Here is a 14,237-nt window from a genome sequence, read left to right on the forward strand (position 1 = left end):
ATAAACGATCTAACTTGATGAGAAACTGCAAAGCATAAAACGCTCGACATAGTAAAAATCTTTGCCTTACTCCCCCGACATCTTTGTAGAAAAAGATGTCGAGTAAAATTTTATTATCCGTGTTCCCCATTTCCATCGCGCTCTTGAATAGGTAATGATCCAACTTACAATTTCGGACACGAAGTGCACAAGATGTTTTTTTTTTTGTTGTTGTTACGAATGCTGTATCCCACCAAACGCGTATCAAGTACGAAATTAAGCGAACCTTTTGGCGGTACGTTTATTGCCACTATTCTTGTTTACATTAAGCGGAATGTTTACATTAGGCGGAGTACGCTTTAATAACTGATAGGGGAAGGATTCCGACGGCGCGCCGATGGCAATCGAGGTTCGCCCGTGCTTGTCGAGGACCTCAAAATATTTGCGCGGGGGAATTTTCATCTCCTTCGTCACGCGTTTTTTCTTTTTTTCCTCTCTTTTTATTTTTTTTCATTCTTTAAATGATATTTACCGCGGGAATCGCTGCACCGATTGAGGTGTGATATACAGAGTGTTTGATTTTAATACCAACAGATTTATTTAGAAAAATATAAAAAAAAAAGTGAAAGATACATAATGAGATTAGTACAGGTGAGATACGGTCAGGGGGACTTTATATAGGCTCCTGATTTTTGTGATAAATCGGAAAAATAACTAACGTTTCATAATTATTTGTGAAACTAAACGTATGACTTAGTTAGAAACTCGCTGAGCATCATCGAAAACCACTAAATTTGTCAATGATTTAGTGGTTTTCAATGATGCTGAGCAAATTTCTAATACAACTTTATGGTTTAATTTCACCCATTAAATATTTAATTAAGAAATTGTAGTTAATTATCCAACTTACCGCGAAGATTAGCAGCCTATATAATGTCCTCCCTAGCCGCTAAGTCACCTGCACACAAACCGCATTACTGTATCCATCGCGAGTTTTTTTTTTTCTAATAAATTTGTTTACGTATTAAAAATTCAAACACTCTGTATAACCAACACCTCGATATATTTTTTTTTTCAGCTCTGCTTTTTTGTTACAAACACTACGTGTCAACTACGTGTCAACTCTCGTAGACCAATTTCTGACAAGATAATAAATAACTAAAAGATTCCCCACTTAATTCGAACCGAGCAGTATGCAGTGACAAAATGTGTCTTATCGGTGATGTGCACGGCGGCCATTGCGATTCGAAAACCGCCCACGGCACATCTACGTATATATCCGCCGCGAAAACAGTGCGGCCGTGTCGGCCACTCGCTTCGCAAACACCGGAGACGTTGGGGGGTGCCCACGCCGTTATAAAATCAGCAGTCGACCCCCCGAGATTAGGGTATATAGACGAGGCGGAGGACGGAACGAACACAAAGATAACGGCCGTGCGTTTATGGGGGCGCCATTTTTGGACGGCGTGGTCCGTCCTCCAATAAGGGCCGGATGCCGCCGGGTTGGGGGGGGGGGGGGGGGGGGGGACAACTTGCATGATTGCGGCGCACGCGCGCCCTTCTGCAATCCACGCTGTGGTATCATCTATACCACGGGTGGCCAGGCTGGCCTGGCCTAAGAGCCGCAAACAAAATCGCGGAACTTCCAAGAGCCGCGGGAGGGGGGGGGGGGGGTGCAAACTTGACTTTTGTTTAGAGTCTGACTGTGCGTATGAGGCACAAGGATCTACGACTGTACGTATGGGAGTACAAGGCTGCCAAACTGCAAGCAGCAGTGTGCTTTATTCTGTAATCTTGTTTTTTTTCCTGGGGAAACGCGGAGAGTGGCGAAAAGGGGGGGGGGGGGGGGGGGGGGTCCCCTTACGAGGGATCCGCGAGCTGCACTTGGACCAGCAAAGAGCCGCATCCGGCTCGCGAGCCGCGGTTTGGCCACCCCTGATCTATACACTTAGAAGAAGTGAGGCCGAGTTTGCTTTGGGCTTTCATTGGACCAGAGCCGCCCTTTTTGCCCCGCAGCCCTCGTATCTCCTTTGTTTTCAGCGACGCTGATAATAACGTAATTAAAGAAAAAAAGGGCAGTTGAGAATTTATGTGTATACTCTCGACAGATGTTACGTGAAATCATCTTGGCCGTTTGGTCTCCTTGGGCGTTTTGAAATGGAAGATTTGATGTTTTTGACGGGTATAGTATACTCGCTGCGCGGTCGCACTGCCATTAACACCGTACGAACCGCCCGTAATAAAGGATATAGCCATTAACATTCGTCCATCCATCCATCCAGTATGCAGACGGTGTTCTGAGGAGTGTTCCTTCCTTGTATGGACGGTCACATTGCTTATACACAAAACTGAAGACAGGCTCCGAAGTGAGGCGTACGGAACAAACATGCTTGCAACGTGCTTGAAGCGCCTTATCCGCGGATATATCCGCGGACATTGCATCGAACTCCGTGCCTTCTGCGTGATCGCATGAGAAGCGTAACTGCGGCCTCAAAGGATGTGAAGCACATGTGCGAAAAACAAAACTGAGACAGAGGACTCTATACAAGCTATACGAAATTTGCATCGTCACGGCACATTAACGAGTACCAAGTTCAACTGTCTAACACCACAAAGATATATTTAGAAGAAACAGAAGAAAGGGTGACAGGCAAGCGTCTCAATCAGTGTTGTACGGAACGGCGTTCCTGGAACGAGTTTTCGGGAACGCGTTTCTTTTATGAGGAACGAAGAACGCCTCCGTTCCATTTTGCATCGGTGGAACTGGAAGTGAAACTCGTTACATTTTTGCGCAAACAGAAAAAGGAACGGCGTCCTTTTTTTTTTTTTTTTTTTGTCCAATGCAGACATTTTTTCTTTTCTGAAGGAAGTTAATAAAGTATAAAAACAATATCTTTATTAAAAGCAGGATCTTGTCAACTTTTTTGTTACTTATCGAAGGGTTTATTTTGTGGGGTCCTCGCTTGGTCAGAGTCGGGTGCAGGAGAGCTTGTGGACATTGATTATTTTATCTCTGCCCGAGACTGAGGTACAAAAAGCAAAGGTTTTAGTCGATGGAAAAAACACAGAAAGGGGGACGTCTTAAACTAAGCTACTCTCTTTGCTTCCACGAATCCTCATACACCCACAAATTTAAGGCCGACTACAGCCATCATTAACTTCCAAAAAAAAAACAACCTACATTTACAACATGAGAACAGGTGCCAGGCACCGAATGTACCCTTAGATCCCGAACATTGGTCACTTAAAAGACACACAAATATTAAACTTCATTCCCTCTCCCCCCCCCCCCCCCACCCCCCCCCCTTTTTAAACTGAACAACGAATCCAACCTTCCCGAACAAGGACTGGTATTTTTCAAGACCGACCTTCCAAAAGCCCTATACCCTGTTCTCCACTCGCTCGTCTTGCGGACAGCAACATCGAGAAGCAACTGTCGTCAAGTTCGGAAAAAGGACTTGGTAGATTAAAACGTGTGAGGTTGTTGTAAAACGCTCGTGCAATGTGGGGTAACAGTACATTTGGCTAGTCTGAATCTCCCACCACAAACATGAATATGGTTAAACGCTGAGAATTTTAAAGATGAGTATATCAACAAATGAAACCTTAATTCCGCTTGTTTTTTTCTCCTGGTGTCCTTCCATCACGACATTCAAATTCGTATGTTGCCATTTGATTAAATAAATAGATATTAAGAAAACTTTGTTTGCTCTAACTAAATATGGTAATTAGAAAAATACAAATGTAACATATATGTAACAATACGTTAAATTTCTTAAGCTGTAACGGGAACGAGTTCCTTTCTCACAGATGGAACTTGTAACGGGAACGCGTTCCAAAAATTAAAAGAAACGAGGAGCGAGGTTTTGTTCCTCTCTTTGAGGAACATACACAACCATAGCCACCTCTATACTGACAAAGCGTGGCGGATCGCCACGAGACGCGACCGTCGAAAGTGAAAAGGTAGAGCGACAGACGATGGATGAGAGGAGAGTCATGTAACGGGCGCCCCGCTGCGGCGAGACGCTGGAACACGCTTCTTCCGAGCGATGGAATGTCCGCTCGTGCTTCTCGCGTTTCTCGCGCTACCGCTTCGTTTCTCGTGTCCGATTCGCAAATCATGTTTCGGGTCCTCGCCGCTGCAAAAGCTGTGCGCTAAATACCACAAATGCTCTCAACATGCTACCAGATCCTCGCGCTCCAAATCTACGACCGGGCACTCTATGTCTCCGTCGTCGAACTGCCAGGCTTCGTGAGTATAGGGGAGGCTATGGTATACAACACTGGTCTCAATGCGACCCACGCGGAATAAAGACCCTCCTTTTTTATTTTAAATAATGCAGAAGGATTACAGCATGTTCCAAATTTCGTGTGCGATTACCGACTATTTTTTTTTTTGTTTTTGCTTGTGCGTTTTAGTTTTTGTTACTAGTTCGGCGACCCAAAATGGTGCGTATCACACGCATGTGCGCAAATAGGGTCGCCGGCCGCCAACTCCCCTGTATACCGAAATGAATATTATTTTCTCCCCCACGTCGGCGCATCTGATTCAAGACGACGAGACGTCCGCGTCGAGCAACACGAGGACGGACCACCACAAACAACCCATCCGGGAGGAGAGCTTATGCAGTTCACGGGAAACATCGTAAACAGGCGTCCATAAAATGGGTATCAAAGCCCCATCTCCCCCGGGGACACATAATGTAGATAACTCGGCGGTTCCAGGTCTCTCTACCCTCACAAAGAGAGCGCACGTCAAGTTTAATAAAGCGTTCCTGGGGCTCTAAGCTCGATTGACAGTGGCACAATGCGATCGCGCGAGGACCCAACCACGCCTCAAAAGGCTTTGTGCGTGCGTGTGTGTGTGTGTCCGTGCCTCTGTGCGTCTGCCTCTCTCTCTACACATATATGTTTGTGTGCGTGCGTGTGTGTTTGTCTCAACGTACGTGTGTGCCTGTGTGTGTATGTTTATAGGCGTGCGTACGTGCGTGCGTCTGTGTGTATAATGTGTCTATCTGTGCGTGCGTGTGTCTACGTGTGCGCGTGTGTGTATGTGTCTGTGTGTGTGTGTGCGGGCGCCCGCCTTAGCGGTGGAAACAGATAAAATGTACAAACGCTCGCCGCCATTTTTGGTCCCTCTCTAGAGTCTGGCCCTCTTACACGCATCGAGGATGGGAGAGGAGGACACGAGCCGACCTCGCGCATGCGCAGTGATGATTGATATGGCCGCTTCCCGCATCCTAACTTATTCACGAGTGTTCGCGGTGCTCGCGTATATTCGGGTTCGCTTTGGGTCCGCCTGCTCCTCCCTCTCGCATCTGAGCGACAACGGAGCTGTCTCTTTCGGGGTCTGTACCGGGCTCGAGCCGGATGTTTGGGCACGGACCGCACCGGAAGTGCGTATAGAGTTGTCGTGTCACGTGATGTCGCGATTCATTGGGTAATTGAACGAGCGCTGTAGTCAGTGACACTTTAAGAAGCCCGGGGCGTGTCTTATTACGTTAATCGATTCCACCCTGCTTTGTTATTGGTTCTTAAGAGGTTCTTATCGACTCGTGTCGCAACCGGATTCGCTATACTGCGCGATTATTGTGTTCCTTCAGGAAAGGAACGCAATAAGCAAATCACGTTAAGCACCGTTCACACTCTTTCGACCGAGTAGGACCGAGAGAGACCAAACCGGTTTTTAAGCCTTTTGCTACTTCATGGGACCGGATGCGATGCAGCGGAGCTGGTCCTAAGAGATCGGAAGAGGCTTAAAAACCGGTCTGGTCTCTCTCGATCTTACTCGGTCGCAAGAGTGTGAACGGGTCTTTTACTCGTTACTGCGATAAAAAAAAAAAAAAAAACACGTTACGTAAGCTTGAAAGTAACGCGTTATTTTCGCGTTACTCTAAATTCGTCGTGTTTTTTTTTTCTGTTTTTTTTTTCATGACGCAGATAGCCGCTTCCAATATTTGTTGTCATTAATAATTCATCGCTTCTTAACGCGTTAATTCAGGGGAGCACATCCTATTATGGTCTGTATACCGTTTTCTCGTTGTGCTAATTACAGGCGCGAACCATTGGAGTGAGGAACTAGTGTTGGTACTTGTGTTGTACACGCTCCCCTCCACACATAACTGAATAGTGTTACACCTTACGTTATCAAAAGTAAGGAACATGCGTTACCCGTTCCTTGCCTTAAAAAAAAAAGGGTTAAAAAAGCTAAAAAAAAAAAAACGAGTTATGGGTGAGTTCTTCAGTATTTTTATCCTGCGAATCCGAATATCACGGTCGTTTTTTCCCGAAGATGTAACTAAACGCGAGAAAACACGAGAGACATACGTCCAGTCGTTAAGCCGTAAAAGGATCTTTCGGCCGCCGAGCGCGTGTCGCTCGTTGTGGGCAGCGCGTGCAGTTGCATGCTTGCCAGCTATGTTCCCCCGCACTGTCACAAGCCGTGACGTCTCTTTCTGACCCATTTTTGAAAATAGCGAGAGTGCGCGTGCATAGCTTTGATAGGCGCCGAAGATGCGCGGGAGCGGAGATTGAAAAAACTCATTTTATGACGTAACGGTTTGGAAAGGGGGGGCTTCGGCGGTACTTTGAAAATGACATTCTGCAGCCTTCCTGTACCAAATTAAAAAAAAAAAAAAATAATAATCTCAATATTCATGATTCTAGAAACCGAATGAAGACGATTTAAGTGTTTTTACTCAAATACATGGCCGCTTCAACTTATCTTTATTTATTTATTTATTTATTTATTTATTTATTCATTCCCTCAGGGCCCGAAGGCATTATAGAGGGGAGTGGACACACACATCTAATTGCACACAAAGACAAACAGTAATTAGGCAGGTAAGCATAAAAATCCCCAAAAAAAACAACAGAACATTGTTAAAACAAAACACTGTCAACCAAAATCCAAAAAAATATTCGCAAAGTGCAGCTTTGAATCCGGCACTCTCGGCTATGCTGGCAACAGGTGCGGGAAGGCGATTCCAGTCCAGTGATGTCATGGGTACGAAAGGCTGATGAAAGCTTGAGGTGCGACACTGAGGGATGCCAACTTTATTTTGAGCTATAACTATACTCATTTTCACCTCAAGAAGAAAAAATGAAGTTTTGCGCATTGTTGATAGGCCGCGCGAACAAGTTCTTAATATATTTGGTTGTCGAAGGAAATAGAGATGCTTTCGGCGTTTGAACATGTACGTCTTGATGCGATGGCCTACAACTAATCTAAAATGTACCTACACATCTCTGAATTCTCCGCATAAATGGGGAAATTAGTTATGCTCTGCGTGGAGCCGGACCTCTTTTATTTCTTGTGGTGAAAAGGAGTACAGGCAGTTATTTCGTTACTTTAAGGGAACGAGTTGCAAGTAACGGGTTAGTACTTGTAAAGCGGTATGTACAAACAGTGTATGTACAGGAGCGCCATTAAGTTACTGCATGGGCCACTTCTGTTTATGATTGACTCAGCAGAACACATAAACATGATGAACATCGTGATGGTGAGCTTCTGACGCCGTCTGATTGGCCCCATCAGCCCGTAGCGTCGGCTGAAACGAAGTATATAGCCGGGTAAAGTTTTAAACAATTATATTTCCAGGAAAGGCGTGTATAAGTGTCACTAATTTCACCTCTATATACCCCCAGCACTTAATTTACGCAGGAAAAAAAAAAAAAGTTTACGACACCCCATTTCTATTCGTCGAGCGCACTCTTCCAAACAGGGAGCCAACCTCCGCAGAAAAGTATAAAAGCACGAGAGCGGCGCGGCGGCACAAAGTGTCTCATTTAGATCCCCGCGCCGGCGGTAGCGGGCCCTTGCATGCACCGGCTGGAATACAACCTGGAATGTTCGTCCTCAGAGTGTAGCCAAATGTTTGGTACCGTTACAAACCCTCGTGTGTTCTCTGCTTGCTTTCCCCCTCGTTCTCACTTTCACGTAGGGACACAAGTCTAGGGTGCGAAGTCGGGAAAGTATCTTTAGGCTCCGTTAACCCCCAAGCTGACAGCGCGCTGGAAGCTATCGTGCTGGCTACACCAATTAACCACCTCCCTTTCGTCAAAAGATAGACGTATGACTGGTCCAAAGAGTTACGTAGCTTCCACCCCACTGTCAGCTTAGTTGTAAATGGAGTATACGTGCTATTTTTCTCCACTACAAGCTGATAGTGCTGTGGAAGCTTCGCGTTCGCCGGACCAGTCAGCCGCCTCCGTTTTGTCACATGACTCTGCTCTCTGCGGGTGGCGATGGGCGGGAGTCTGATCACGTGGTGAACGATGAACTGGTCCAACTAGAAGCATAGTTTCCACCGTACTGTCAGCTGGGGAGCAAACGGAGTTGAGGAGCTGATTGTCGGCCACATGTGAGCAAGATGTTTTTTGTTTTGTTTTTTTCACGCCCAGCGGCGAGGCTTTGACAAGAACAAAGAGCATGGTTTGTGCGGGAGGTGTCTGAGCCAACAGAAGGGGAGAGTGTGTCTTATAACGGTGCTGCGGTATTTGAGGACGCGGCGGCGCGCGGTGCTCTTGGTCGGAACGGTGTGTTCCCGTTGGGCGAGCTGTGTAGAGATCGTCGTTGTTGCAGTTTCTGGCATTACGTCACACGTAGCGTTTGTACAGAGACCCTCTTTGTGATGTTTGGGATTGCGAGGTATATAACTACCGCAGTCGCAAAAATAATTGGATCCACCGGCGTGCGCTCGCGTAATCACTAGCCGTGTGATGCGTTTAATTTGGGAATCATGTGTAAGCTGTTGCTGGCTTCAGACTCTGGTTTGTCGTGTGCGTCCATTCAGCGGACGCTTCGTTACCATGGTGACGCAGAGCATAGCAGACGGACTTTATCGTGCGGAAGGAGGCGGCGGTATGGCGAGATCAGGTGCATGCTTGGGTTCTTTCGTCGTTCTTTTCAATGGCAGCAGCGTGAACAAACATAGTTTAAAATGAGGACTTAACGCTTATAGCTGATTTTCTCCAACGCGTAACATTGTGACGAGGCTAATATGAAGAGCACGCTTTCTTGGCCATCCGATGACCGGTTGTTTTCCCCTGGAACATGAGTATAAAGTATCAAAGTGAAAAAATTAACGAGACAGGCGTCCTTTACACTTGAAGACCTGACTATATATCTCGTCTGCATGGAGAACCGCGCGGTATAGTACCGAAGCGCGTCACTTCCGGTTAGGGCAAACAAAGTCTGCACTGTGCCCACACGCCTCGGAGCGCATAAATATACTCACGCGGACCTGGTGCAGGGCGGCCAGGTCGGTGTGAGAGGATGCATTTGTCACCCGCGCAGTCTGGAAGTCTTGCTGCACGGCCACACTTCCCGGTGAGGTGACACGCGTTCCGCTGACGTCGAACGTCCTCTGAGCAAAGCTTTTCCTAAGCACAGGTTATTCCTAAAGGCACCGAAGTAACGCGTTACTTTGTTTTATTTAATACGTGAAGTAATGAGGGTCACGAATGTATTACTCTTTTGTAACATTTGTAACAACAGGAACGAATAACATACACTGATCAGCCAAAACATTATGGCTACCCAACTAATACCATGTTGGTCCACCTTTTGAACGCAAAACCGATGAAACCAGTGACGTAGCCAGGATTGTTTTTCGGAGGGGGGGGGGGGGGGGGGGGGTCGAGGTGGTTGGGATGTCCATGACTTGGGGTGCATAGAAGGAAAGGAGGAGTCAAAATGCATGTGTATCTTATAGGGTGGCTGGATTTCAGGGGGGGGGGGGGGGGGCGAGCTGAAGCTCCATAAGACCCCCCCCCCCCCCCCTCCCCTGGCTAAACCGATGGTTGCAACCCCTCTGGGCATAGACTCTACAAGTCCTTGCTGGGTGCCTAGAGCAATATTGCACCCGATTAATAAGCACAGGTCGCACGATTGCTGTAGATTACGATGAGGTGGTTCGTGTGTTCTTAGCTGCAGGCTCCCCATCACAGCACAGATGCGCTAAAAAAGGATTGATATCTGACGACTTAGGTGTCCAGGACATTAACTGGAATTCATCATCGTGCGCTTCAATTCACCGTAGCACTATTCTCGCTCTGTGACATGGACCGTTGCCCTGTTGGAAGATTTCAGTTCCGGTGGCGAAGACGAGCCGCGAATGGGTGTAGCCGCATGCATGGTCGGCAGTGATGCTGACATCAAGATCTGCCCTTTGTCAAAGTCACTTAAATCGGAAGCCTTTCTCATTACACACACACCGCGGAGTCGTCATAATTATCCGTCTGTATCCCCGGCAGCCGTTATCTATACCATCTGCGTCAGAAGATGTAGATAGCGCGTATGGCACGAGGCGCGCTCATTATGTAACGCTGGTCATAATGTTTCGGCTGATCACTGTATTTTAGTGAAATTTTGATGGAGCGTCGGAGTAACATAATTCAGTTACTTTGTTCTAAAGAACGCGCAGGACACCTACTTTGTCGATCCTTATTGCTCAAGGGAATCTAGACCGTCTAATTTCCCGAAAAAAAAAGCACTTGTGAGAGCCAATCGCCGCAATCTAAAGAGGGCCATGCTAGTGCTGTATTCAGCACTAGCATATAGCAGGGTGCTGCATTCAGCACTAGCATGTAGCAGGGGGCTGTATAGGAAGCGAGCAAGCCGGCCGTGTCGCGGTGGTCGCCTATTGTTCGCCGCGACCTAGCGGTAGCCGCCGCAGGAGCATCGGGGAGCAATGGCGACGAACAGCACAGCGGGCAGTGTCCCCGTCGTGATTAGGAAGGAATTCAAGGCAGTTACGAATTCGGAAAGTTCCTTCGGTAGCCGGTGCCGTCGGCGCAGAATCATCGGGAAGTAATAGCAACGAACACCACAGAGGACAGGGGGCGATTACGAATCCGGAAAGCTTCTTCGGTAGCCGGTGCAGAATCTTCGGGGGAAAGCAGTGGCGATGAGCAGCACGGACGGTGTTCCCGGGGTGACTACGACGGGGTTTAAGGCGGTTACGAATCCAGAAAGCGTCTTCCGTGGTGCCAATATGACGAAGGAAAAACTCCTTCGTGAATCTGGCCGCGTGTACGACGTAAAGGAGGTCCGTTTCTACGGACACGTGGATGTCACGGAGCGCCGTACTCCTCTAACAAAATTAAACGCGCCCGAAAAAAATGTAGTTGGCGTTGAGTAGACTGTGGTAATTATGTACGTTTATTTCTGAATCAGCTTGACAATAACTGGGCGATTTTTTTTCGCGCCGCCCTCCGCGATTCCCACTATCTTCCTGTAGGCTGATGGAAACATCCAAGGGTAGGCTTAGGTGGGCACCGCATTCCGCTTCTCGATTCCGGTGAAGTATTTGCTACATACTTTAGAGCTTGCCGTCGGTGTCGATGCTGTTCCATCGTCGCTAGAATAGAAAAAAGTTAATTGTATTATTCGTCAGCAGCTTAAACAAAGCGCGAACCGGAAGGTAAGGAACGCCGCTAGCCTGTATGGACGCACAAGTCGTACCCAGGTCGCGCAGTACTCCGCCTCGCAAGGCTTCGAAGGGACGATGTAGTACTTCGTGCCGTGCGCGATCTTCGACGTACTGTTGCAGCCGAACACGCAGCAATTGTTGCGGCTTTCTTGGTGCGGAATAGCCATCTAAGAAATTACAGCGCTAACCCACTACAACGCACAACCAACGCAGCGACTGGCAGAAGCTCCCCGATGCGATGGACCCGTTTGCCGCTAGGGGCGCCCTGGTCGGGGCTTGAATTAGATCCGCACGGTTCCTATTCGGCACTATATATAGCAGCGCGCTGTATTGAACACTGGCATGTAGCAGGGTGCTCTAGTCAGCACTAGGATATAGCAGAGTGCTGAATACAGTACAAGCATATAGCGAGGTACTGTATTCGACACTAGTATATAGCAGGGTGCTGAATACAGCACTAGCATATAGCGGGGTGCTGTATTCAACACTAGCATATATCAGGGTGCCGAATACTGCACTAGCACATAGCAGGGTGCATAATACAGCACTAGAATATAGCAGGGTGCTACATACAGTATAGCATGTAGCATGGTGTTGAATACAGCACTATAGCGTATAGCAGGATGCTCGATACAGCACCCTGCTAGTGCTGTATTGGTGTCACGTCCCAGAAGCGCTGGGAAAAAATTGACAAGCACCCACAAGAGTGGGCAGTTATGGCAGCGCCTATAATTGCTATATTCGTTCAATTAAGCCGATTGCTTTTAATAAGTGTTCCTCGCAAAGCCTAACAACAAATCAAATCAACTTGGTTTGTTCGGTTACGTTATCGGCAGGTTGTGGCGTTACGTCGTGTAGCCGCACCTGTACTTTCTAGCATCCACGTCGGTTCTGTTTCTCGAAGCTTAAAAGTAACCTGATAAGAAACTCGTTACTTTCAAGGTGAAGAAACGCGTTACTGCGCGTTAACAAGTAACATTTAGTTTTGGGACGTGTTTGGTGTCCACGCCTGTAGGTGGACCGCTAAATTGCCGAGACGAGCTTAATGAGCTTTGGCGATCGTTGGAGCATGCATTCTGGGCGACGCTCTTAGCGCGAACACGACGACGGTGTTTTTCCACGTTTTACTTCTGAAACGTTATGGCGGACATACAATTTTAGCACTTAGAGGTTAGGTCCCCAAATAGGCCCTTTCGACCATACGGTATACGTTTGATGACAGCCCTTAAATTCTAAGAGAAAAAAAAAAAAGCAGTAAACTCCGACGATCGCTTGTTCGCGTCCTTCCGCATAGCGTACGTTTCCGCTCCCTGAACTGTCGATGATAACACGTTGTTTCGGATCGATAAAAAAAAAAAAAAAAAAAAAAGTTGTTTATTGGAGTTTTGATCTATTCTAAACAGATCCTTTTTGCTTTTCGTCCAGCGTTGCTAATTTCAGTGGTTTTCACAAACTTGTTTTCCTGACGTCACGCCAAGGGTACGAAGCGCACGCAGAAGCTCCGCTCTTCTAAAAACTAATTTCTGCGCAACTCTTCGCGCATCTTGCGGGCAAGCGCACCCTTCTCATAAACAACACTTTCGTCTTTAAATGCTACCAACGCGTTGGCTAAACCGTCCTTCGTTAAGACCGACTTAGTTCTCTAAATAAAATAAATAAAAAAGAGACATCCCTCGTAGCGCGAACAGTGAGCAATCCGACGAAGAGTACGTATTGCTTTCCCCGGCGCGTGGGTCCCCTCAATGATCGATTTCCGACACCGTCGTCGACATAGTCGCACTTGGGCGCCCGCTAAAGCGAGCCGCACTCCGGAGCAGAGAAACCGTTTTAGCCCCTCTCCCTGTTCTTCCCTCACCTGCTCAATTTCCCTTTCGGGGATAGCGTCGAGTCTCTAGGCGCCCTAAAACCGATAGATTCGTGTCTATCTGTCATGCGTGCGAGCCGTTGGATTCCTCCCCCACCCCCTTTTTTTTTTCTCCCCTTTTTCTTTTCCTTCTTATTCGTGTAATTTTCTTTTTTTTTTAACGTTTTGTAGTTGTTTTATGTTTCCTTTGCCCTAAAAGTGTTCCGTGGGTATAATGTTTTTTTGCTCCCAATGTTTTAGTATGCTTTGCTTTGCCACTGTCTGTATCCATACAAACTTCGCGTCGTCACCTTCTTTTTTTTTTTTTTTCCTCTGGAAAGCCGGCTTGGTATGAGATCGATCCGACCTTTCCATAACGTTACAATAGGTGTGTCGTACGCCCCCCCCCCCCCCCCCTAAAGAAAAGAAAGAAAAAAAATCTTGCTTAGATTTTTTAGGAACATGCCAGTGCCGTAGAGTGGTCACTATACCATAGGTCTTAGCGGCTTACTAGACTGTCAGCGCACCTTGCGGCTGTTGCTAAGCTGGTCTCGGCTTCCTGTTTAGGCGCTTCTGTTCACTGCATGGCTATAGACATGCGTGGCTGCTACCTGAATGGGTGGATCAATAATATCGTTACGTTCGTATAAGGCGGTAGGCTGCGCCACCTATGGTCTGCCGTGACAAACTAAAATTTTGAATTTAGGTAGGAATCGATTGCTTAAATGCGCGCGTAAATTGTAAATTTTAGAGCAGATCACGCTCAGTGTGCGACGTAAAATGAAAATCACTGCACTCATCAAAGAAAGGAAGGGGAGAACCGAACAAGAGAATTGAGTGATGCACAAATATTTATTGCTACCACAAAGGCAACCGTAACGAAAAATAACTGTTTTACAGGCGCCGGTAGAAGTGCGTACTCAATTTCACCCCGCGAGCGAGCAAAGGAGCAGCAAGGAAACCGAGCTTGACGCTTCAAA

The sequence above is a fragment of the Ixodes scapularis genome, unplaced genomic scaffold (assembly GCF_016920785.2).
Source record: "Ixodes scapularis isolate PalLabHiFi unplaced genomic scaffold, ASM1692078v2 PGA_scaffold12__126_contigs__length_90152505, whole genome shotgun sequence".
NCBI lineage: Eukaryota > Metazoa > Arthropoda > Arachnida > Ixodida > Ixodidae > Ixodes > Ixodes scapularis.